This window comes from Mus caroli, unplaced genomic scaffold (genome assembly GCF_978045245.1).
Source record: "Mus caroli unplaced genomic scaffold, Mus_caroli_1 scaffold_15, whole genome shotgun sequence".
In the NCBI taxonomy this organism is placed as follows: domain Eukaryota; kingdom Metazoa; phylum Chordata; class Mammalia; order Rodentia; family Muridae; genus Mus; species Mus caroli.
Genome location: NW_028227270.1, coordinates 51,926,916 through 51,952,765, shown reverse-complemented (window position 1 = coordinate 51,952,765; position 25,850 = coordinate 51,926,916). Strand labels below are relative to the sequence as shown.

Sequence of the window (25,850 nt, the reverse complement as noted above, 5' to 3'; positions counted from 1 at the left end):
CTAAACTCATGTTTTAATACCGTGGCTCTCTCTCATACAGAGGCTGTGATTGAGAGAGGCTATGAGAGGGCACTTTGATTGTTGTGATCGAGAGAGTCTGCTCCCTGCCATGTGTTCAGTACCTGCACAGCCTCTGCGTGAGAGAAAGCCCAGAGATTCTCAGTGGAGAAAGCAGGGGTGTGCCCTGAATGTACAGAGGGTGATGGGGCTGAGGGAGGGAATCAAGAAAGGCTTTTAGACTGATACTAGGGGGGTTCATTGCAGGTGGAGGGCTGGGGGGGGGTAGCGACAATCAAGCTCTAGAACAGGCATCGGGGACATGGTGTCATGATGTGTTGCAGAAGGCTGGGATGTGAAGGGAAGGACAGAAGGAAAGGGTGATGGAGAAAAGAATCATGAGTTCAGGGTTTAACTGAGGTCAGTAAACAAGGCCACTGTAGGAAGTAATCTCAAGCTGGAATGGGATGTCCTGTTGAGAGCCCGATTCTGACACAACCCTGTCAGTGTGGGCCCAAGACGGACAGACAGCATAGGCAGGACTCCACCCAGCCCAGCCATCTGGACATTTGAATATCCAAAGATCTGGGTGAAAGAGAAGAAACTTCAACTATACCTCCTTATCCAGGGACCTAGGGTATGGGAAAGGGGGGCTTTGCTCCATTCAGTAATTCAGGATGTGTGTGGGGAGAGGGGCTCAGCTCTACCCAGTCAGACAAGAATTTGAGCGCAGCGTGCGGGGCTCAGCCGTGAGAGACCAGGGGGACACTAGCTAGCATGGGGTAGCTTGACTCCTTAATTAGATACAGAGCTCTCTCCTGTTACTAGGGCTGCCTTGAGCAAAAAGCCTGTCGCTTTAACAGCCAGCAGGACAAGCTGCATGCCAGCATCAGCCATTTTAAACATGCCATGGAAACCTTGAAATAACTGTGAAAGAATACAGCAGATCACCCTGGGTCTCAGAGGCAAGGCCCAGCCAGGCTGTTTCAGTCTATACCAGGCTTGTGATGACAAGCCTCCTCAAGCCATTCTTACCTTCCAGAGAGGGAAAATGTCCCCTACTAGAGAGAAGACTATAGTCTGTAGCAAGGCCACGATTGGAATAACCACGACTGGTCAAAAGCAAATGGCCGGTTATTGGTCTCCCTTTTCAGGCTATGTCAGAAAACTGCTTGGGCTCCTGGTGAGTTGGCTAAGAAGCCCTCTCCTACCTCTCAGGTCGTCGGTGCTGCAACATCAGCTGCAGCGAAGACTTCTCTTGACTGGCCTGTCTTGCTTTCAGTAGAACACACTAAACCACTGACAGGACCAGCAGAGAGTGGCAACCGCGGTGTGGACATTAATGAGAGGACCAAGCATGCCAACTGACAGTTGGCCCTGATGTGTCCCCAGTCAGCAGCAGTGGCCTGGGGCAAACTCACAGTCAGACCCCCCCAAACCTAAATCTTTATTACAGTGCTGTGGAGGCCCTGCAATCCACTGACCCACTGGATTCCACCACTTAGAGGAAGAGACATTGTCTTTGATGATCCCAGCTGCACCTGATGCCCAGTTCCCATCTGGCTTCTGGGTACCTCAGCCCCTGAGAAGGGGCAGGTGCTCCAGCCACATCCTGACTCTGGAATGCTTTTTCACCAGAGATAGAGAACTTGAGTCCTGTCAGCAGCCACTGACAGCGGAAGGAGAGCTGAACAGTTAGTACTAAAGCAGTCAGGACAGGAGGACAACAGGAAATAGAAAGACAATGACAGAGCAGGTTATGAACAGCTAGAGAGGAGAGCTTGCTGCCCTGGTCACTGGAAGACCTCCAGAGATCTGTCAAGTCTTCAAGTCCAAGGGGCTTGCACCCAAGGCTGAGAGCTCTTTACATTGGTCGTGCCCTGTTGTGGGTTTGGTTTATTGCTTGTGTTATATTAATTAGATTCCCCAATTACACAGGAATTCATATGTCTGCATTAAGACACTAAAGGTCCCTTTGCCCAGATGTCTTTGATTGATAAATAAAGTTGCTGGTGGCCAATGGCTAGGCAAGGAGACAGGTGGTATTTTTAGGATTCCTGGGCAAGAAATGCAGGACAGAGGAGGTTCATCAAAGCCAGGAAAGGGAGAAGATCCAGGCTTGAAAGCAGCAGAAGAAAAGGTATACCAATCATGTTAAGAGCCAGGGAAGAGTGGCCTCAGGGGGCCCCCCTCATTGGGCCTGGGGTAGCCAAGATGGAATATAGAGTTTAATAAGTAATAACTCTGGAGTATCAGAAGGGAGCTGTTAGCAACGTGGAAGTTTGGGAGTAGCCCAGTCATTGAGCTGATTAAGGCTTATTAAATATAAGGCGGCTGCTCTGTGTGTGTGTGTGTGTGTGTGTGTGTGTTTCTTTCAAGAATCCAGAGCATTGGGGCCCATGCACCACTGCCGCCACCGCAGCCACCAGGGAGATTAAAGCAGATTAACCAACTAGAGCAAGAGTGCCTAAGACCAGGGGTCTCAATACCTGAGGCTTGCATGGAATAGTAATGTCAGTGATGCTTGCTTCCTGCCTGCTGCTGCCCCAACTGGCCACTGTCAAACACGGACAGAAACAAAAGCTGCTAGGAGCTAGCCTCTGTCTTTCCTGTCTGTGACCCCATCCATCTAGGCGAGGCAGAACAGCTTCTCCATCCACTGAACTGAGTGGGGGTGGGGGCTCAGTGTCACCCACCCACTCAAAAATCCAGGTGTCTTCCCAACATTGCCATTCCCCTGGGTCTGGGAACACACACACACACATACACACACACACACACACACACACACACACACACACACACACCTGCTTTCCTGTGGAGGGCCAGCAGAGGAAAGAGAAATGGAGAAGGTCCTGCAGGAGCCTGAGAGGTCTGGCCTGGAGCGGTCAGCACAGCTTTCACATCCAGAACTTGGATTCGTATTCCCAAGGAAGACTGGAAATTGGACTAGCTGTGACCAGAGCATTAGCAATAAGGACTGGCAGGTGTATAGTGCTGACTCTCCCATGAACTGCTTAGGAAGTAATGTGATAGAGTCCATGGTGGGGTCGGTGTGGAGGCAGGAAAGAGAGATGCGGAGAGCTGCAGGCTTCTGCTGAGGGACTAGGGCAGCTCAGATGTGAACACGGCAGCCACCGCTGCTGCGAGAACATGGGCTGGCAGTAGCACCCCTGAGCCCTTGACCCTGGACATTGGTGTCTCTGGCTGGCACTCAGTTTATAGGATGCCCCTTTTATTTCTCAGAGTGACTAGACTCTACAGTGCCGAAGACAAATACCAGATAAAACAAGAGCGTTCATGTTATCCCATATTTCTTTCACATCTCCTCCTCGTCCCTCCTGGTTGTGGTCTGAGGGGACAGGAAGTGATTGCTGAGTGCCAGCATTGCACGCCACGGGCTGCCCTTGGACACTCCCCACAGCTGAATCAGCCAAGTTGGCAGCATTTCCTGGCCGAGATCATATCTCAGGGTAGCCCAGTGCCACACCTCGCTACTACCTCAGGCTCCAGGAGTCAGTAAGCAGAGACTCCACTCTCTAGGCAGGGAGCCTAAGTGAGGAAACCCAGCTTGTCCACCCCAGGAAAAATGTACAGAACTCCTATGGGAGCCAAGTCAGGGCAAACAGCCCCTCATGACTCAGTGAGGACCAGGGCCTGTGGGGGTACCAATTTCCAACTTTCAACTCTGTGTTTGGTCACACACAGCCTTGGGGAATTTGAAAAGCCTCTGACCTCACACCCCAAATCTTCTGGAAAAGGTGGATGAGCCTGCTCATTTACACTTGAGATTACGAATGAAAATGAAAAGGATTTCACACTGCAGCCGGCTTTCAAGAGTGACCCCGCCACAGACCTCATACCGCAGGCAACTCTCACTCCTCTGTGATTCCGTAAGAATCTGGGATTTCCTCCAACCCTTCCAGGCTGCTCTGAGCCTCATCCTCTAAGTGAGGCAAAACAACAGCAGACAGACCCACAGCCTGCCTCCCACTCTCGAGTCAGGCTAGCTCTCTCCCCCAGCTGTAAAGAGCAGCTCTTCATTTCTGTTTCTCAAGTTGTTCTATATTCTCGGCCCACCCTTTTAGCTGGCCTGGAATTCACTGTTTAGCCCACGCTGGTCTCAAACTTGGGACAGCCTCTTAACCCAGCGTCCCGCATGTGCTTACCATGTGAGATGCCATATCTAGCAGCTGAGTTATTAGCTTTTTTTTTTTTTTTTTTTTTTTTTAGTTTTGGTTTTTCAAGACAGTGTTTCTCTGTATAGCTCTGTAGACCAGGCTGGCCTCGTACTCAGAAATCCACCTGCCTCTGCCTCCCAAGTGCTGGGATTGAAGGCATGTGCCACCACGACAAGTTATTAGCTCTTGTCCATGGCATTTACGGAGGCAAGAGGAATATCTGGGAGACCAACCCCTAGAGGGAAGCTGCCTGAGCGCCCATGTCACAGAGCATGCTTTCTCACGCCAGAGTAACAAGTTGGACCTGGAGAATTCTGAGCCAGGCAGTTAGATTGAACTGGCCCTCTCTAGAGGGACATTCAGTAAGCCTGTGGAAAGGAGCAGGCTATGGGGGCATGCCAGGCCCTGGGAGGACTCTGTGGAGATGCCAGGAAGACACATAGCCACTGGCAGCATACATTTTGAAGGAGAGCCACCGGGTCTCTTGGGGGAGTTGGACGGAGAGGAGACCCCCTGGGATATGGGTTTCATGACGGCTGGAGGTCATTCTCCTGATTTACAGTGCACAAGGAGGTCAGGAAATGCCCCCTACGTGGGAGGCACCCTGAGCTAGTGGACATGATGGCTGCCACTGCGCCAGGCCAGGCCTCAAAGGGAGTACATTTGGGAAGACTCATAATTAGTGGGTGGCATCAGGGGAGCCACTTGCTGATGTGGGCGTGGACTGGGGAAGCAACCTGGGAGAACAAAGGGGATTCGGGGTCTGTGCCTTTGTCTTCACGAATTAGCCATGTGGCATTTCAACGCTTTGAAGTTTTTTAGTAAGTTTGAGACCTGTGTCATAACTTTTCAAGGTTCTATTCAGTAAAATATGAGGGCCCTACTACACTGGGGAACTGGCTCAGCCCCGCTCAGGCCTAAAAATAGCAAGTTTACAGACCTGCAGATTCTTTCCTCATGACAGCAAGGCCTGGCGCGGACCACAGGCTGCCGGGGAGCCACACGCCCCCCTCAACTCCAGACGGACTGAGGCTGGGCTCAAAGCCTTGCCTGCAGGGATATTCCAGGGGACATCGAATGCCTCCAAAGCTTGGCTGTCACTAGCAATCTCATTAGCGTAGGCATGGGCTGCAGGTTGTTGACAGGTCTCATTCCTTCTGGATTTTTCTTCTGAATTTCACCTTCGTTTTAAACTTTAGTCATTGAACTGATGGCGGCCAGAGCCCCACACCACAGTTCCTGTGAGAGAATACAGAGCAGGCAGATTAAACAGTGCTCCAGCCCACAGCAATCTGAGTCTTGAAGAATGGTCAGTTTTGTTCATTTCAGGGCTGCCCTCACAGACACTCATTGGGGAAATGTCATCTTACCTCCAGCAGAGAAATGACAGGGGACAGTGTTTAGGCAAGCTCCCCTGAGAGCAGTGGGCTGCTGCCGCCACTCGTATGCCTTGAGTTGGCACTGAGGGGGCATCTGCGCCTTCAGGAGTGTGTCGGTCCCACAGAGGAGCTCTGGGCCTCGCCGGGTGTGCGCTCTGCCCTGCAGCAGTATTCCAAGATCTTGATAGTCCAGGCAGGTGTCCAAGATGACAAAGTCTCCACAAAAAGGACTAAGGTTGGTTGCAGCTACCCTGGGCCATCCACTCTCTACCAGCCCCTCCTCCACACACACACTAGAAAAGGATATGGACTGGGTGTTGGGGTAGCGCCCCATGAAGCAGGGATTCCTCGGCTTTCTAGAGGGTAGCCAGTGTGTTTGACAAAGCAACGGCATGCTTCGAAATCCCTGCTCTGTACTGTTATGTGCCTTGATAAATTGACTTTTGCTCATTTCTGCTGTAGAGAGCAGCCTCCCCATCCCCCCCCCCCCACCCGGTCTTGCTGGCTGACCAGAAAACATGACACGGAATGCTGGCTCTTCCCTCCCTGTGGTTCTACTCAGTCCACGTCCCCACATTCAGGTTCGGAGGGCAGGTTAGCAGCCTTCCACAGTCTCATGGCAACGATGGTCAAGTGAAGGCCTTGCTCATGCCACAGGGATGAGGTGTTGTCACCTCACTTCCGGTCTCATGGATGGCAGCGAGCTTTGGGAAGCACTGTGAACTTCATGAGGGGGGCTGTAGGGTGTGATCCTCTGGCAGAGATCAAGAAGCGGCCGTGGGAAGCGCTCTCCTCCATGGACAGAACTTCCTCAAGTGCTGCGTCCCTGTGGCTGGCGTCTCTCAGCTGACCTAACCCACAAACAGAGTTCCAAGCTGTCGTTCGCCTGATGCGTCCCTGTGGCTGGCTGTCTCTCCGCTGACCTAATCCACAAACAGGGTTCCAAGCTGGCGTTTGCCTGATTCTTCTTGCCTCAATCTGGCCATCTTTAAAAAACAGCCCTTAACAAGTCTGTGGCTTTTTAATCATAAAAGGATCTAAAACTAACGGATGTTCTGACCCTAAGTTGTCTAGAAACAAGGAAAGAGGATCAAGACTCAAAATCTCACATTGTCTTTGTGGGTTACTATCTTATCTTAGATAAATTCATCCTTCTACGACTTTTTAAAGATTTATTTATTTTATGTATATGAGTACACTGTAGCTGTCTTCAGCCACCAGAAGAGGGCATCGGATCCCATTACAGATGGTTGTGAGACATCATGTGGTTGCTGGGAATTGAACTCGGGAGTTCTGGAAGAGCAGTCAGTGCCCTTAACCACTGAGACATCACTCCAGCCCCTTCTGTGACTTATTATTCAGGCCATTAGTCCATGTTGTTTTGCCATGAGGTGGGTGCTGATATCGAGCAAGGGAGGGCAGAAATCTGCCCTCTGTGACACTTTACCTTAGAAAGCCAGATGAGGACTCAGATCTGACATTTCCAGTGGTCTTTAACACCAAGCCTGTGTCTGCGAGCTCACACAAGGCAAACACCACAGAGCAGGTATTCACAGCCATACTGACTTTCCACACTGTCTGTAGAGTGGGCAGTGAAGAGACTGGGAGCCAGCTCAGGTTCTTATCAAATTCTCTGTCACAGGAGTTTCTAAACAATGGCAGTAGAGAAGCCCCCTGTTGGCACGGACTGTCATTGCACCATGTAAGGACACTGCATCCTTTCAGAGTGGCTTTGTTCCTGTACAGCCTCTTCCTCGCTGTCCATGGTCCAGAATCTGACTACGGTCCTTCCTAGGATTTCTCTGTTCAGGTTCCACCCTCTCTCCTCCTCTGTGGATGCCTCTCCAGTGTGCAGACATGCCATCACCTCTCTGGTACACTACCACACCCACCCTGAACCCCGTCCAGCCCCATCGCGGCATCCTGCTTCCACACTACAGGACATGGGGGATATCCTCTCTGCCTATGAGTTGCTCTTCTTTGATCTTACACAAACCTAATACCTTGCTAGCTATCCACTGGGAAGCCATCTTCTTTGTCCTTGGTCCTGACCCGTGGCTAGTTTCCTTTGAGTTTATTCACTTCTGTTTCTACCTTGGCTGCCTGTACCTGGGGACATTAACAGGAACGCTGCCAACCCTATCCTCGGATGTTCAAACTTAACCAAGAGCCTGGAGGAGACAGGCCAAGCGTCACTGCTGACTATGGTCTGAAGTTTCCCGAGAAAGCCACATCTAGAAGTAAATCCTAGACTCAGTCCTGAAGACTGTGACTGATTAGAACATGGTGATTCAGGAAAGATGGGAAATTACAGTCAATCCGTGCCCTTCAGACTTAGCATGAACCTCTCTGACTGTCTGACCTAGCATCTGTGTGGCTCAGGTAAAACTTGGGCACATTTACCCAATCATGCCCAAATCACTCCCTTCCTCCAACTCAAAATCAAAGAATGAACGTCACCAGATAACCTCTGAAAAATGTAAAATCGAAGTCCGCGGTCTTGTCTGTACCACGTATCTGGTGGGTGTGCTAGTTTATTGTTTTCTTTTGTTCTGTGACTATCGACATTCTCATAACTTCTTCCACGAAAAGAATGTGTCACTCAGAGCAGCCAAAAACCATCTGCCTGGGTTGGGGTCCCTCATATTTGGCTCAGAACAACCACCTCTGATTCCTTTGATGAGGGAACTGTGTTTTGTGTCAACAGCTGAATTAATGAGAATGAGCATCTGAGAGCCTCACTACCTGACTTTCAAGCTCCATACTGGCCTTGTTAGAGGCGCTCACCCACTTGCTGGGGTCTGGGATTTCATGGCATCAAATCATGTGAATCAGGCAATCCACATGAACACCTCACTTTCAGGAAGCTTCCCTCTCAGTTTATCTTTGCCATCCTCAGTGCAGCCCAAGCCTTCTGGACCCAGCTCCATCTGAGATAACTTCATAAGGGTCTCCTGGCTACATGTCCCTAAAGCAATGGAGACAGAGATCTGCGCTCACCATGACAGTGGCTGACTCAATTAGAAATGAGTGCTAGGACCCAGGTTGCTGCCTTGAATTATATTAGCTTACTCTCTTACTGCCTAACACAAATTACTTAAGTAAAAACTGCAATATTTAATAGTTCACTTTCTTACTCAATATCCCACATGTACTACCAGGCTTTGTCATAGCAAGTACCTGGCCACGGGGACTCTGAGCCCATCACCAGCCCACCTCTGGGGCCTGAACTCAATCAACACATGTCCCTGTGTTTTGGATCTGCCATGTACTTCTCTGTGTCTTAGTTGTTCACATAGGGGTTGGAACAGAGGCCTCCGAAGATTGCAGCAGGCATCTCTTGGTGTTGTACCAGAACTGATAGTTCCCTAGCAGCAATTAGGTTCTAGAGAAAAACTACAAAAAAGCCCTAGAGTAGAGGAAAAGAGGCAGCATTCATTTGAAAAGGCTGAGGCTGTGGACCAGAAAACTCTTCAAGCCCATCACTATTGAATGTATACCCACTGGAGGCAAGACCTGTAGGCCCTGAGCCAGCCCACCATGAGAGAGAGGCGGGGCTGGATGAGAAGCAGGTGTTTATACTCATCTGAAATGAGTATAATAATCAGTAAGTGCAATTCAGTAGGCAGAACTGGGCTGCCTATGAAGGAAGCCAGATCCATGTGCTTCAAGCTTTGAAGGGAACAGTAAAAAGACACATTTCATTTATGTTGTCCCCAGCTCCATCTGCAAAACCATTTAAGTGCAGCAGGACCTGTGCCTTCAGCAACAATGTATTTGTTGGCTGGGAGTTGCTTTTACCAGAGAGTAACTTTGCCTGTGTTGTTTTTCAAAGAAGCTATTTCTTTTCAAGAAATACTCTAAGCACATTTCTGAGATGCTGGTCCTGGCACATGTCTTCCAGAAGTCACAGGCTGTGGAAGAGAGTAAATACCCACACTAGCTGCCTGTACCTAATTTCTAAAGAGGAGCTTGTGTTCCTGGAGTGGCGGAGGAAATGTATTGACAGGTGTTGTGACAAGCTAGTAGTTAATAAAGGCATGGTGAGTGACAGTCTAAAGAGTGAAGGAGAAATCCTGGGGTGGCTCTCAAAATATTTCAGGGGAGAGAGAGCCCGCTCCACATGCATCTTATCCATCCCCAATCGTATCCATCCCCAAAGCGCCCAGAAGACTCAACACGCTGCCCCAGGAGAGACACGTCCAGAATGCAAGCTTCGAGCAGTTGTTGCCAATGCTAACACATTCTTTATATTCCACTAGTTAATGTTTTTAAAAACTGGACAGGATGAAATTTGTGTTGCAAGTGCTTTCAACTCTTTTGATGTCGAAAGTCCAGTATAATTCCATGAGAGAGAGAGAGAGTTAATCAACTTGAGCCTATTTCTGGGGGGAAATCTTTTAACTTTATATGGTTCTTTTGTCTTTTGTTTATGATTTTGTGTGTTTGTTTGCCAGAGAATTGAGGATAAATGTGCACATGGTTCTCAGCCTGCCGGTCAGAAACATAAAGGTAGCATGGATTAGGACTGGGAGCTAAATGAGAGCAAAGACTCATGCTCCCAAGGCAGGCTCAGTTTATTGACGAGGTCTTGTTGCAACGTGACGAGGCTTTCTGTGTGACCTGTGAGTTCAGAGGTCGAGTGGAGTGGAAGCTTTTCAAGGAAAACTGAGAATTATACACGACACTCTGAAACAGTCATCCTAGGTGACAAGGGTCAGTCTCGGAAGGCAGTGCACCCAGTTTCTGGGCAGACATCTTTGCCCTGATATTTCTGGGGAAGGCATGGGTGCTTGTCCGCAAGGGCCTTGCGCCTGTCTGAGTCTTTGTGATAATAGCCGTCACCAAGAGCCCTTTCACAAGCACCCAGCTTTATTTGTTTTCTGGTTGGACCGACACAAGGATCTATTTTGATGCTGACAGCTCGAACTTATTTTAAGAACAAGGACTGACCAAAGCAGGAGGGGGTGGGGGCAACCTGTAGAACAAACGTCCTTCCAATTCTGGGTCGTACTTAGCATCTCCTCACCTGTTGAGTACACACATTCATTTCCAGCATTGGCTTTTATGTCTTACATTTAACACTTCGATTCATCTTAGTTTTATCTGGATGGAAAACATATATCTTATTTTTCTGAATAATCAGCCATTGTCCCAATATTTTTCTTGTGATTGAGGCTGTGATATAATGAATCATTGAACATGGGAGTGACTCTCTAAGGTTTCTCTTCTGCTCCAGTGACTTGCTTACTCATTTCTTGACCAGAAAAAAATACATCTTAAATAAATATATCAATATGTTTATTAACTGGAAAAAAACCTCAGAGTTGAACATTATCTTTTAAAATTATAATTCCCAGCTGGTATGTTATTCCAGATAGAGCACATAATAATTTCATAATAATCAACATCACTTTTATCTATATAAATATTAATTCAATTTAAGTCAATGTATTAATATAACCAAAATGAAATTCCAAGAGTTTCATAAATTAAAATATATTGAATTACATGACTTTTTAGCATCTATAATAATTAGATTTAACCGTAACTGAATATCTAAGAATTAATGGAAGTCTACTACACAAATGAACATTGTCTTCATGTATTTCAAAAATTCTGACTGGAAATTATGGCGATTACTTCACAGTGACTGTGCTCATTCTCCTTAAGTGTATTGCTAATTTTTATTATTGAAAAATTATAAGCTGTTAGCGATCAGACATGGGCACAATGCATAAGATTGTTACTGGAGAAATGTGCCCATTATTTTTTTTTCTCCTATGGGGGTGGGGGGGCTGGGAGGTAGGGGAAATGCTCACAAATAGTGCATGTTTGAATATTTGAAAATTAGTGATGTTTTTTAAAAGGTCCTGACAGTGGTGGATCTCATGGACAGGGAAGTACTGATGTTTATCACACAGGTGCTGGGGCGGGAATGGTAGCATTGGAAAGACCCACATCTCCTGTACACTTCCAGTGCCACCCAGACTCTTACCCTGTGTCATAGTATTAATGTTGCTGATGTAAAGGAAGTTGTGGTCTATGTTCAAACCTCAGAGATACTGGGAAAAAATTGATACGAGATCCTCATTTTCTACGGTTGCAACTTCGGCTCTTTTAGGCAAGCTTGATGAGGGACAGGTAGCTGAATTCGTTTTGTCCTGTGTGAACTTTGATGATGGACTCGGTGTAGACTGGGCTCTGAATCTCAGCGGGGCAGATCTACTGTTACACAAGATTCCTGGCAACGAGAACTAGTCAGTTGCATCAAGGGAATTCGGACTTACATGGTTGGTGGCTTTGCGAATAATGATCGGCTCAGGGGGACTCAATAGGAGACAGGAGATGTTACCAGTTTCATGCTTTTTGTGGTTGGGCTTGGCCTCAGTGCAGGTAATAGGAAGGCTTCCTCAGATTGATAGAGAAAAGCTGTGTGGCCTCATGAATGAAGAGGCTGGGGAGTTGGCAGGGAGGCCAGGAGATATGGTCCTTTACACACTTTATTCCGCATCGCTGGATTAACACCGCTGGGAGAAGAACAGATGAGCCTCTTAGTCCTGCCTTCTGCATGCCTGAAAACGTGGTTCAGAGGTGAGTGTCCAGCCTGATCTAGTGAGCTGCAGTCAGCGTTGGGAACGATGCTCAGTATAGTATAGTGTGCGATCTGAACATGGCTGCTTTTGATGTGCTTATCCATGTTAAAGTAGAAGTGACTAATATTTATGGTATTAATGATAAGTTACATAATTACACATAGTATAAAATAAATACCTGTGCTGTATTTAGAGCCTCAAGAACAGAGGAAACTTGTGAATGGTTTTCAGCTTCATTAATAGTTGCTGGAGTTTATCACCGGCAACATAACTAGCTAGAAAGTTACTAGTTCTGAGCATCTGGAGTTCGTTACTAAGTAGTTTTCGTGGGTTGATTCCCTTGTGCTTTTCAGGTAAGAGATCATTCTTCCTCTTCCTGACCTATAGCGCCATCTTCTTCTTATCTCATGCCTTCATGCACAACTCTCAAGTCAGTGATGGGAGAGCAGACATTTTCTCCTCTCCATCTTAGTGGAAGTACTCCATTGTCAAATATACTTTCTTCTGATTTCTAATTATCTGTTTGATTATTAAGAAAACGACATTCTCAGCCCTGTTCTAGAAGCCTTTTAAAAATAGTCATGAGTATCAGATAGTTTTTGTTTCTATTGACATATCCTATGTCATTTTACCCTTGGCCTATTATTGATTCAAGAATTGTAGAGCAGGTCCAGCACCGTGGCCTAATGGGTAGACTCAGCTGTTGATGTTTTCATTGTGTTTCTGCTTAAGAGTGACCACATGGCAGGGTCAATGTTAGGCTCTTTAGATCTCCTCGCCAAATGAAATTAGTCCAACACTCTTCAGTTTGGCCTCAGCCAGATTCTTAAAGTAAAGACAAAAAGGAGCCACATTCTTTACCAAAATAACGCATTGGTCTCTAGCCCTGCTGCCAATGTTTCCTGTGAAACCTCTTGAATATATCTCCATTGTACACTTTGCTCTCAGTACTGTTTCTGCCTGGCTCCTACTAGGATCATTCATTGAGACCTGCTTACAGCATCCAACCACTTTCCAGTTCAGAGTCTCAGGATCTTCTACATTCTTCCAGAAAACAGCACGGCCAGGTATGGCATAGCAATGCCCTACTCCTGGTACCAACTTCTGTCTTAGTTACTTTTCTATTGCTGTAACAAAACTCCATGACCAAGGCAACTTGTCAAAGAAAATGTTGAAATTGGGGCTCACAGTTGCAGAGGGATAGAGTTCATGACCATCATGGTGGGGAGCATGGCAGCAGGCAGGCAGGCATGGTGCAAAAGCACTAGCTGAGAGCTTACATCCTCATCAACAAATAGAAGGCAGATAGGGCTAGCTGGGAATGTCTTGGGCTTTTGAACCCTCAAATCACACCCCCAGGGAAACACCTCCTTCAACAAGGCCACACCTCCTAGTTCTTCCCAAAAAGTTCCACCAACTGGGGCCCAAGCATTCAAATATATCAGCCTATGGAGGAGAGAGCATTCTCATACAGACCATCACAATTTCTATGTACCAAAGTAAAGATGGAGAAGGTGAAGTTTAAAAAGTCCAATACTATATGGGTCATGTAACAATAGTAAAGTCATTAAAAGAGACTGATATATATGTGGGGGAGGGCTGTTATAGGGATATGTGGAAGATGAGATAGATGTATGGGGAAAGAGAAACCAGAATGCATTATATATGTGTATAAAATTGTAAAAGTATGACCTTAGGAACTGGAGAGATGGCTCAGTGGTTAAGAGCACTGACTGCTCTACCAGAGGTCCTGAGTTCAATTCCCAGTCCACATGGTGGCTCACAACCAGCTGTAATGTGATCTGATGCCTTCTTTTGGTGTGTCTGAAGACAGTATACTCATATATATATATATATATATATATATATATGATTTATCATATATATGATAAATCTAGAAATAGATATATCAAAATGCATACCTTCAGCTGGATGTATGACTCAGTGGTTGGAAATGCATATTGCTCTTAAGGAAGACCAGAGTTTGATCCAGTGCCCATGTCAGGGCTGATGGATGCCCATGGCTCCTGCTTCAGAGAGATCTGACTTCTCTGGTCTCCTTGGACACTTGCACCCATATTCACATACACATAATTAAAAACAAGCCTTTAAAAATGTGTAAAAAGGTCTCAGCCCTACACAAAGAACTACAGGCTACTAAGGAATACTGACATCAGAAGAAATAATCTTCCCCAGGGAAGAGCACACCAATTGTTACCCAATACCAGGTAGTCATCCTAAAAACATATATACAGGTACCACTATATAGATTAAGCAGGTTGTATTCACATATTTAGGATGTATATACATGTATGCGTGTGACAACAGTGAAAAAAGAGGCCATGAATCTGAGAGGAAGCAAGGAGGGGTATGTGGGGGCTTCTGGAGGGAGGCCAGGGAAAGGGGAAATGATATATCAATATCAAAGAACAAATGAGAAGAAGAAAATTAGCAGTATGTGACTATCCCTTCGGTTACTATTGCATAACACTTGGACAAAAGCAGTGGAAGAGAGAAAGAACTTACATCATCTCAAAGTCCCAAGTTACAGGGGCAGGAGCTTCCAGAAGGTGGCACAGCAGATCTAGAGCCCAGAAAGAAAGTGATAAATGAGTGCATGCTGGTGCTACGTTTGCTCTCTCCCCTCTTAAAGATTCCAGGATCTCCTACCCAGGAATGCCACCCTAAGTGGTCAAGACTCTCCCCTATAGACAAGCCCACGGGCCACCTTATCTAGATAGTTCCTCACTGAAACCTTTTTGCCAGAGTGATTCTAGATTGTGTTCAGTTGTGAGTTAAAGCTGGACATAGCAATGTGTATGGTCTTTACCCTGAAAAGGGCAAGCCAGGAGAGACATATCCTCGTGGATTAGAAAAAGCCACGTTCTCTCCAAGTGCTTTTGTGTTTTCAAACCATTCCTAAGTAAGAGTCCAGCGTGATTATTCTTCCAGGAACTGGCAAACTGATTCTAAAACATCCATGGAAATGCAAAACCACTACATTGACAATGACAAGCTTAGGTTATAAGAACAAAATTGGGAAGCTGTGGTCCTTCACATCGTCAGCCAAGGTACAAGGTATGTACCTTGTAGGTAGCACATATGGACTTTGTGCACCACTGGGCATCACACCATTTTAAAAATTCTTGTTGATAAACTTCTGCTTACATCTTACATCCCTGTTTTTTACTCTTCCTTCCTTGTATTTAGCATTGTAGGAACATTTTATATTCTTTGTCCTTTTGAAGTTAGTGTCCTGGATTTAAAAACAAAAACAAAAAACAAAAAAACGAAGCAAAAAACAACAAAAACAAAAAACAAAAAAACAAACAAAAAGATTGTATTGGTATTTTAATTTGTGAATACATGCATGCAGTACCGGGCACAGCCAGAAGAGGGCAGAAGATCCCTGCCATGGGTGCTGGGAATGGCGTTCCAGACCTCTGAGACCAAAATGTGCTCTTAACTACTGAACTTTCTCTACCACCCGTTTATATTGATATTTTATTATGAGCTTAAGAGTTAGTCTTGCCAAGTCTACTGGTTTCTTTTGATACTACCAATGGCCCATCTCACCGAACCTTGACAAACACCTGCACACAAAGTCATGGATTTCACTCCTGTCTCGTTCTGCTCACGGCTGACTTGGCGTCTCACACACAACAACCTAGTTTTACTGGATCTTAATCACAAGGCTGATCAATTATATATAAGCATTTAACATTCTCCTGCCCGGTAGTCCTGTATGTGACCTTAATCTTTTCTAAGCACCAGTTTCAGCTTCTGATTTAACGTCTGTGCTATTGAGAGCCCATCTCTATGTCATTCATACCAGTGATGCATGTTTAAAAATAAGCCTGCAGATGGAGAGACAGCTCAGCGGGGAAGAGCACCACCTGCTTTTCCAGAGGTCCTGAGTTCAATTCCCAGAAACCACATGGTGGCTTAATGGGATCTGACACTCTCTTCTAGTGTGTCTGAAGACAGCTCCAGTGTACTTATACAAATAAAATAAATAAATAAATCTTTTTTAAAAGAAGGAGAAGGAGGAGAGGGAGGGGGAGGGAGGAAGAGGGAGGGGGAGGGAGGAGGAGGAGGAGGAGGAGGAGGAGGAAGAAGAAGAAGAAGAAGAAGAAGAAGAAGAAGAAGAAGAAGAAGAAGAAGAAGAAGAAGAAGAAGAAGCCTTCGTGTTTACTACACAGGGACAAAGTGGGCATGGGCAATGATTGTTTGGGCACTTCTGCTGAAGGAATGTTGAGTAAATTTAAGATGCTTTGACAGAACAGGTGTGTATGATGGAGCAAATAGCCAAATAAGTGAGACAGAAAGCACTGAGGTATCTTTTGGAATAAAGCCACATATATGTTGAATCAATATGCAACAGGATGGGACCTTTATCAACAGGGAAGTGATAGAGGATGAGGCCCCTAAAATCGGTGAGCATGGAGAAGGGCTCACCTTTGCTGGCATGAGAGCAGATGGCAGCTGCCAGCCCCAGAGTCCACCCTGCAGAGACAGCATGGTACTGACCTCATAGCAGTGGGGCCATCTTCTATGACACCACCTCTGCCGGTGGAATGAGCAAGTGTGAAGGGGTTGAGAACTGGAAGACATGACACGTTCACCCATGCAAAGGAATTCCACAGACTCCCTCTAAGAAGGCGGTGCTGTCAAAATCGAGTCAATACAAATGCCAGCATAGACAGAAGAGAGGATCCCAAGGCCCCATCACCAGCTATGAGGCTCTCGGCAGTTGACAGGGGCCTGCTGGGGGTGATGATTTTTTGGGAGTATGGCTTCCGCTAGGTTGCCCATGTTCCAGTGGAAGACCTCAGACCCACTTACACATAGACAATGCAACTGGACTCAGTGCGAAATTAAAAAGTAGCATGGAGTTGGGAGGGGGAGGTGCTCAGAGGGCTTGGGGGAGTTACAATGGGGAGTGAGAGATGGGTGTTATTTGGGATGAAACCTCCAAATAACAAATGAAAATACTTTCTAAAGTGTTGCTATGCTGGGGATCGATTCCAACAATTTCCAAGCAGCGCAAAACAACCAATTTTCGATGATTCGATTCGGCCAGGAAAAGAAACACACGCGCAGGTGCACGCACCTGCTATAAAAACAACTGACATTCTTATTCCTTGTGGCAGTCACAAGAAGCTGCCTCGAGTTTACTGATTTGACGTCATGGAGATTTGTCACTTGGCAGTTCTAGAGGACAGAAGTTCAAATTTGGTTTCATTGGCTAGAGGTCTGGGGCGGAGCTAGAGATCTGGGGCGGGACTAAAGGCCCGGGGCGGGGCTAGAGGTCTGGGGCGGGGGTGGGGGTGGGGCTCTAGAGAGAATCCCATTCCTTGTTTCTCAGTTTCTACCGGGTGAACAATCCAAGCACGTCTCCCTGGCTTGCAGCCCCTCCCCTTTCCTCAGAGGTCACCTCTCCATCATCCACTGTCTCATGTCAGCTTCCCAGATGTGGCCCTGATGCCTCCATCTTGAAAGGACCCTGTGGTATCATTGGATCCCCTGGGCACATGGGGATAATATGCCCTGCCATAGCCTTACTCATGTCTGCTAAGTCCCTCTGGCCATGTTTCCAGGTGTCCAGGTTTTAGGACAATAGCATTATTTACTTGACAACAGCTGGGAAAACCTGGGAAGATAGGGAATAAGAGAGAAATACAGCTGTGGCTGCAGGCACAGAGCAGTCCCCCAGGTGTTCCCCGCACCAACACAGCTCTTGATGACTTCTGAGAAGCAGGAAATTGAGAAGCTAGGTTCACTGTGTCTGTGGTGCATGTGAGTGGACATGTGTGCAGCTGTGTGCATGTGAGCCTACGGGAAGGTACTCAAAGACAGGAATGTTTTAATATGAGCGTATGTCTGTGTTGGCACAGGTGTGTATGTACATGTATATGTGTGCATTTGTGTGCATTTGTGTGTGTGTCCATTGGAGCTGGGGTTGAACAGAAGGAAATCATTCTCTTTAAGAAACATCTGAACTTCTTAAAAACTGAACCAGAAATGATGAGGCAAGTGTCTCCATGAGTAGTCATGAGACTAGATGGGTGGTCATGTGACTGGGTGTGGTCATATGACTAAGTGGGCGGTCCTAACGGTAAGCAGCTTTCCACTGAGACCCTCCCAGTCCACATCCTCACCCTTCACAGCTCACAGGCACCAAGCGTGAGGATCAGGATAAAGGATTCTTCTCACAATGTCAGCTTTTGACAGTGTGAACCCAAAGCCAGTCTTTGCCCCTTTGCAGCCCTGGCCCCATACAGACTGTTTCTCATCTCTGGGCTTCAGCCTTCCCCACCACAAAAGCCTCCCCAGTGAGTACTGGCTGGACAAGCTTACATAAACTCCCTCTGTGGTGATGGACATTTAAATTTTAACAGACGCATGCTAACCCCCATCTCTAGTTTCAGGTATTAGACTGTATGGTCTATTTTAAAACAAATTCACATACAGTAATAATTCTCTTCAGGTTGGATGCTTCTGATCTTGCTTGCTGAAATTCTTGGTAGAACCAAGAGTGCTGTTGTATTTGTTCTTTTAAATTTTTTTATCTTTATTTTTAAGAATATAATACAATAACAACATTTCTCCCATCCATTTCCTCCCACCAAACCCTCTCCTGCTCTCCTTTAAATTCATGGCCTCTTTTCCTCACTAATTGCTATCACATGCATATTTGTAAGTGTGTGTGTGTGTGTGTGTGTGTGTGTGTACTCTACACACATATTCCTAAATATAACCTGCTTGCTTCATGTATGTATATTTTCAGAGAAGCCTTCCTATAGTCCTTTGTTCTTTGACCTAGTGCTAGCAAAAGCCTGGAGCTGTCCATGGTGGTAAACCCTCCTGGCAATGGAAAAGGCACTGCTTTTCTGAATGATTTCTGAGCAATCAACTGCATGAAGCAATTTATAGCTTTTAATTTGGATTCTACAAAAGGAGGAGGAAGAGGAGGAAAAGGGGGAGGAAGAAGAGGAAAAAGAGGAGGAAGAGAAGGGAGAGGAGGAGGAGAAAGGAAGAGGAGGAAGAGGGGGAGGAAGAAGAGGAAGAAGATGGGGAGGAGGAAGAGAAGAGGAAGAAGAGGAAGAGGGGGAGGAAGAAGAGGAAGAAGATGGGGAGGAGGAAGAGAAGAGGAAGAGGAGGAAGAGGGGGAGGAAGAAGAGGAAGAGGGGGAGGAGGAAGAGAAGAGGAAGAGGAGGAAGAGGGGGAGGAAGAAGAGGAAGAAGATGGGGAGGAGGAAGAGAAGAGGAAGAGGAGCAGGGGGAAGAGGAGAAGAAAGAGGAAGAGGAAGAAGAGGGGAGGAAGAAGAGAAGAAAGAGGAAGAAGTGACAGTGGAAGCATCTTCCTAGAGAACTGTGATCTGAGCTGGCACACGTTGGCTGACCTTGAGTCATCTTTTTGGATGCTCAAGGGACTAAACAGGCTGCGGGGCCCAGGACATGCTGGGAAGGTTTGGAGAGCCCTGACCCTATGCAGAAACATTTCAGTGTCTATGTAGAGTTCAGCTGCTACATTTGAGCTAACCTAATGTTTTGCACACTAAAGGCACTTAATTATCATTAACCCCCAAATCAGAAGCACAGGAAAGGGAAGAGAGGGGGACAACTGGGGTTTCAGCTTGGTGATCTTGGCCTGTGCTCGTTCTGGGTCCTCTCCGCTTGGGCATAATGCAGCACTCTGTTTCCCAGCTTGCTCCTGTGTGTCAGGAATCATCTGCGAACAGGCATAGGGGATCCTCTTCCCTTAAGGCTAAGACAGAAATCCTCTCAGAGAACACCAGAGACGCATGGTTCTGACCATGCGCTTCCATGGATCACTTGAGTCCCAGAGGCCCCCTGACCTCTCCAGCACCCAATCAGTAATGAAGTGCTCAGTGGGTGGTGTGAAAAGCACCATGCCCACTAATAGAAGCTTGGGTTATATGGGATGCTAGCATACTCTGAAGTCCTGGGATATCCTCGGGGTAGGGCATCATTCCAGGTGTGGGTGTGATGTCACTCAGCAATTCTTGCATTCCCTGGGGAACATATCGCACTGTGACTCAGATTACATCTTTTGTACTAAGAGGATGAGGAGCCTGTGAGAAATCCTCGTATTCCCTTCCAGAAGTTCACCCTCTGCCTGCTGTGAACTTGAGATGTAGATGAAGAAGCCCCATTCTCCTCTAGCGAACATGTTAAAGCCTCCATTCTCCATGAAGACTGTCATTGGAGGTAGAAGGTTTTAGAGGTAAATGGGTTACATGAATGAGGTCATGGAGTCAAGGCTCACATGACAGGGCAGGTGTACCTTATAACAAGAGACTGTGAGCACAGAGAGGCCTCAGGTAAGCGGGATGAGAAGAAACCATTATTGCAAAGCAGGCAGGTAGAGAGCAACTCGAGGCCCCCTTCCTCACGCAGCCCTGCTGGTGCCTAACTTACGGCTTCCAGAACAGGGGTAAAATAAGGTGCCATTGTTTAAGCTGCCTGGAGTGTGGTACTTTGTCACTGCCTCTGAGCAGCACAGCACAGCACCAATCACTTCCTGATTGCCAAATCCAACCTGCAGGATTCGGGCAGAGAGGAGCAAAGAGAGCAGGATTCTAAGGCGAGGCTGTGAATGGGCACTGTTGGGCCAAAGGGTAAGAGGAAACCTCTGGCATTTGCAAAATGGAAGAGAAGAAGGTAAGGGCATTTTCCAGAGAGTTATCTGCATAGCACATACCAGGCACTGGACTGAGCCCAGTAATGAGGCCAAATGAGGACAGATGGATGCTACTGGGACCACATGATTGAGTTTATGGAAGCCCGTACCCCACATGACTTCATGATTTTATTTTTTTTCTTGGATATTTTCTTCATTTACATTTCAAATGTTATCCCAAAAGTCCCCTATACCTTCCCCCTCCCCTGCTCCCCTACCCACTCACTCCCACTTCTTGGGCCCTGGCTTTTCCCCTGTACTGGGCATATAAAGTTTGCAATACCAAGGGGCCTCTCTTACCAATGATGACTGACTAGGCCATCTTCTGCTACATATGCAGCTAGAGACACAAGCTCTGGGGGTACTGATTAGTTCATATTGTTGTTCCACCTATAGTTTGCAGACCCCTTCAGCTCCTTGAGTACTTTCTCTAGCTCCTTCATTGGGGACCCTGTGTTCCATCCAACAGCTGACTGTGAGCATCCACTTCCGTATTTGCCAGGCACTGGCAAAGCCCCACAGGAGACAGCTATATCAGGGTCCTTTCAGCAAAATCTTGCTGGCGTATGCAATAGTGTCTGCGTTTGGTGGCTGATTATGGGATGGACCCCCCAGGTGAGGCAGTCTCTGGATGGTCCATCCTTTCGCCTTAGCTCTAAACTTTGTCTCTGCAACTCCTTCCCCCGCATGACTTCTGACAAGACCCTCTGGGTAAGTTAAATGTGAATGGAGTTCTGTTCAAGTTACAGAGAGAGAATGAGTGGATCAAAGGCACCAGAAATGCTCGGGAATCTCTGCAAGCCACCCCTGACTGCACTATTACTTTTGCTTTCTTAATTTAGATGGAAGTAAAAATTCGAAGACACCCATTTGCCCCTTTCCATTGAGCCAGCACACGCAGCAGTGCCAGGAGCAGCACGCATGGTCTCCCAGTTGCTGGCTGTGTGTATTCCAGTTGCTATCGTGAGGCTTTGAACAAGAATTGCACAGTGAGTCCGCGGCCAGCGGGACCCACTGTGGGATTTAGGCCAATCCTCATTTTCCATGTGCACAACACAAGCCTCTCTCTCTCTCTCTGAGCACTCAAACAGTAGCACTATTATTTCCAAAGATTAGCCTCGCTTCAAAGCCATTGTCTGGTTCTCAGAAGGCTGAACGTTACTCTTGTCCCCTGTACATCTGCCCTGCTAAATACATGCTGGCCCTGTGGGAGAAAGGCCTTACAAAATGCGTGTGTGGCCACTTTGCAAGACCCTTATCTGTGTAAACACTCGATGGCAGCGTTCTCCCTTGGTGCTCGGGGCTCGGAGCACACAGGGCTTATCTGCCTAGCTCCCTCTTACACTCTCCAATCCTAGCAGTGATCCTGGCACAGTGAGAAACTTTATGAGTGGACAAGTCAGGGCAGGCAGGGCATGTGAGAGGAAAGAAACACAGTCAGTACTAAGCCTCGTGGAGACCGGCAATCTGTTCAGCCATAAACAGCGTCCAGTGCCCAAGTTCTGCTTTGTCTCTTGGGTTCTCCAGTGGATGACAATGTGGTAGGACCAGCTGCCAACTATTCAGAACTTCATCTTGGCCATTCCATAGCCTTTGTCACCAAACTTATCATTTTTCCTTTCCTTGGTGATCTCTATCTTAAATCCAAGTGGTACCTCAGTTCCAATGGTGAGTCTGGATCAAACACTAAAATGCTTGCTCTGCAGAGGACCAGTGTGGCCTCTGATATGCAGACCAGCACACTTGACATTTGCTGTGTGCACAGGGATGTGCGAGTTGGAGGCCAGCCTTGTCTACCAAGAGATTTACAGTCTAGTCAATGGCTAGTGAGAGCCAGTCTCAAAACAAAATTTAAATTTAAAATATGTTTCTCTGGGTTCAGAGGGCAAAGGCACTTACCACACAAACCTGGTGATGTGAATTCAACCCCCGGATGCACAGTGGGATGAGAGAAAAGACTTCCAAAAGCTATCATCTGACTTTGACAAATGAGAGGTCCTGAAACATATACATCATACAGAAATACGTATATAATAACAGCATTTAAGTGACTTTCTTAGCTGATCATGGTAGCACATGCTTGTTTTCCCAGCTGCTTTGGAGGCTGAGGTAGAAAAATTGTAAATGATTGACCAGTCTGGACTACAGAGCAAGACCCAAGACCCAGTCTCTAAATAAATAAATAAATAAATAAATAAGCAAGCTAAGTTTTTCTTTATTCTCCTTCCTACTTTCTTCCTTCTTCTCCTTCTCCTCCTCCTCCCTTTTCCTCCTCCTCCTCCTCCTCCTCCTCTTCTTCTTCTTCCTCTTCTTCTCCTTTACTGCATTCACTATTTATTGTGCATGGGTTGGGGTATGACAAGGCACTTGGTTGCCACTGTATGCATATGGAGATCAGAAGAAAACTTGTAGGAATTGGTTCTCTTCTTCTGCCATGTGGGGTCCTAGGGTTGGAACTCGGGTTGTCAGGCTGATGTCAATTACCTCTGCCTGCTGAGCCGTCTCACTGGCTTTCGTGGCTGATTTTCAGTAAAGTTTCTCTAGACATTTACGTACTGGTTGTTCTGTAAAAATAAGTTCCGAAGTCTTGTTGGTTTGTAGGAGCCCAAGTCCAAATCAAATTTATGCTTTTAAGTATTTCTTTTTTTTCTTTTAAAGATTTATTTATTTATTTTACGTAGATGAGTACACTGTGCTGTCTTCAGATATAGCAGAAGAGGGCATCAGATTTCATTACAGATGGTTGTGTGCCACCATGTGGATGCTGGGAATTGAACTCAGGACCTCTGGAAGACCAGTCAGTGCTCTTAACCACTGAGCCATCTCTTTTTTGTGTGTGGTGTTTTGTCTGCATGTTGTGTGTGAGACCATCTACCATATGCATGCAGTACTTAAGGAGGCCAGAAGAGAGCGTCAGACCCTGCAACTGGAGTTACAGATGGTTGTCAGCTACTGTGTGGGTGTTGGTAGCTGAATCCCAGGTCCTCTGCAAGAGCAGCCAATGTTCTTAACAACTGACTCATTTCTCCAGGTCCTTAGTGGAATTTAGTATATGTTTAGCTTCCTTGGAAATTAATTGCCAGATTGTCTTCCAAAGCGGTCATACATTTTGACCGCCTCAGATGCTCTTCTGAGCCTGCATTCTGACAGCATTTGGTGTGTTATTGTTGTGGGTTTGACCATTTAAAAGATGTATCATGATATCCTGTTGTTCCGGTTTGCAGTTACCTGATGGCGTAGCATGTAGAGCTTTGCATACTCCCGCTGCTCAGTTTTGTATTTATCTCCAATAAATTGTATTTATACCATTGGGTCTATTGGAGATATTTCTGATTCAGAGCAAAAAAAAAAAAAAAGTCACTTCTTATCACAGAAGAAATATGTTCCTGGCCTGTTTAAGCCAGACGTTTCTATAACTCATCTTTGAAAGCTGATAGGGAGAAAGAGAGACTCATGCCAAAAGTTTCTATTTTAGACGCTTTCCAATAAGGCAGCACAACCAGCTCTAAGAACAATCAGGAGTAATGGATGGTCTCCCGGAGTAGCTGGGGAGGGACGAGTCTCTTAGCCGCACGGGGCCTTTGAGAATAGAGTGTGGTTTTTCAATGGGAAGCAACATCCACACTCTCCACTGTGAGAAACTAATTAATTCGAGTTGGTTTTTCCAGTCCTTCCTCCCACGTGTATATTTTAGATGGGTTTGGCTAGATTCTAGGAAAGAGAATAAAGCGCCATCTCACTAGCATAGCCAGCTGGGGTTGTTTCACCCTATGAAACTCAAAAGTATAGGGAACGCCGTATTTACTAAGTCAGAAGGATACACACATACACACACACACCTTCAGGCTTATACCTTCAGAGAGTAGGAAAAACGCCATGCTCAGAGGTCGCCTCTGTCCACGTCAGAGTCTCTATGACAAGGCATGATGGACATGACACCTTCAGTAGCGATGGCCACAGATGCAAGCAGTGCACACAAGCCAAGACCTGCAGTTTCCAGCTTGGCCGTAGCTCAGGATGTCCCAGTCCCAGGCGGGACGTGGGTGCTTGGCATTTGCAAACAAGGAAAGCTACCTACCAAAGGTGTTTGGAAACTTCAGTACTGGGAGAGCCATGGCCCTGGGCATGTTCCCCTAAGTCCTCTGCACAGGGTCCACAGCATCCACTTAGAATCTGCCCTGGTCTTGCAGACAGTTCAGCCGGTTGTTGGAAGCACATAGCTCCTTGATCACAACTGTGACAGTCTCATCTTTTCGAGGAACTCTAAACTCCTCCCAGACCCTCCCCCCAGGGAAACACAGAGATCATCTTCTGGCAAGGTGGCAGTAATATAATCTTGTCCCCCTGTCACCTACCATGAGGGCACCACATAGGCTGTAAGAACAGAGTGTTAGGGCCTTGGGCGCCACTGTAGGATCACCCTTTCACATATATGCAGACCAATGTTACTGTAACACCACAAGGAAAACGTTCTTACATCCTGAAATACTGGAACAACAGTGGCTGTGGGCTTAAAACAAGGAATCAGTGACTCAGAACCACCTAGCAGGGGAGCACATTTGTTGTGAGTGGGTGAAATACAAAGTGTCTGAGTATACAGAATGGTGTGGGATACATTGTATAACAGTCCGAACATCCCAGCAGTGGGGCTGTGTGCTATTGCTGGTCGTGTCAGCACATCTGAAATGACTGTCTACCCCCTCCACGGGAGCTGCTGACCTCATTGCCACCAACACTACACAGACATGAGATGGCAGAGCTAGGATTTGGACCAGAGCTTATCTGCATGCTCTGTGCCTCTGAGGACACGTTCAGGTAGTAATTGAGTGGTGACAGGGTAGTGCCTCAGCCTCTGATGAGTACATAGTGCGTGCCTGTACCCATGGTTCCCGTGAGTTGTGAATGTAGATTCCTGAAGGAGGTTGTGTCTGCAAAGATTGAATGATTACAGCTCAGAGCTGTAGGGATTTTTGCAGTGCTGAAGATCCAGA

The 25,850-nt window shown here is 46.7% G+C and overlaps 1 long non-coding RNA gene and 1 pseudogene across 2 annotated transcripts in view; both read left to right on the top strand.

Moving 5' to 3' along the window:
• Positions 1-25,850, top strand: part of LOC147000898 (uncharacterized) — a 73,460-nt gene that overhangs the window by 4,229 nt on the left and 43,381 nt on the right. The gene's annotated exons all lie outside the window — the stretch shown is intronic.
• LOC110307703 (uncharacterized) lies at positions 11,389-12,211 on the top strand (annotated as a pseudogene).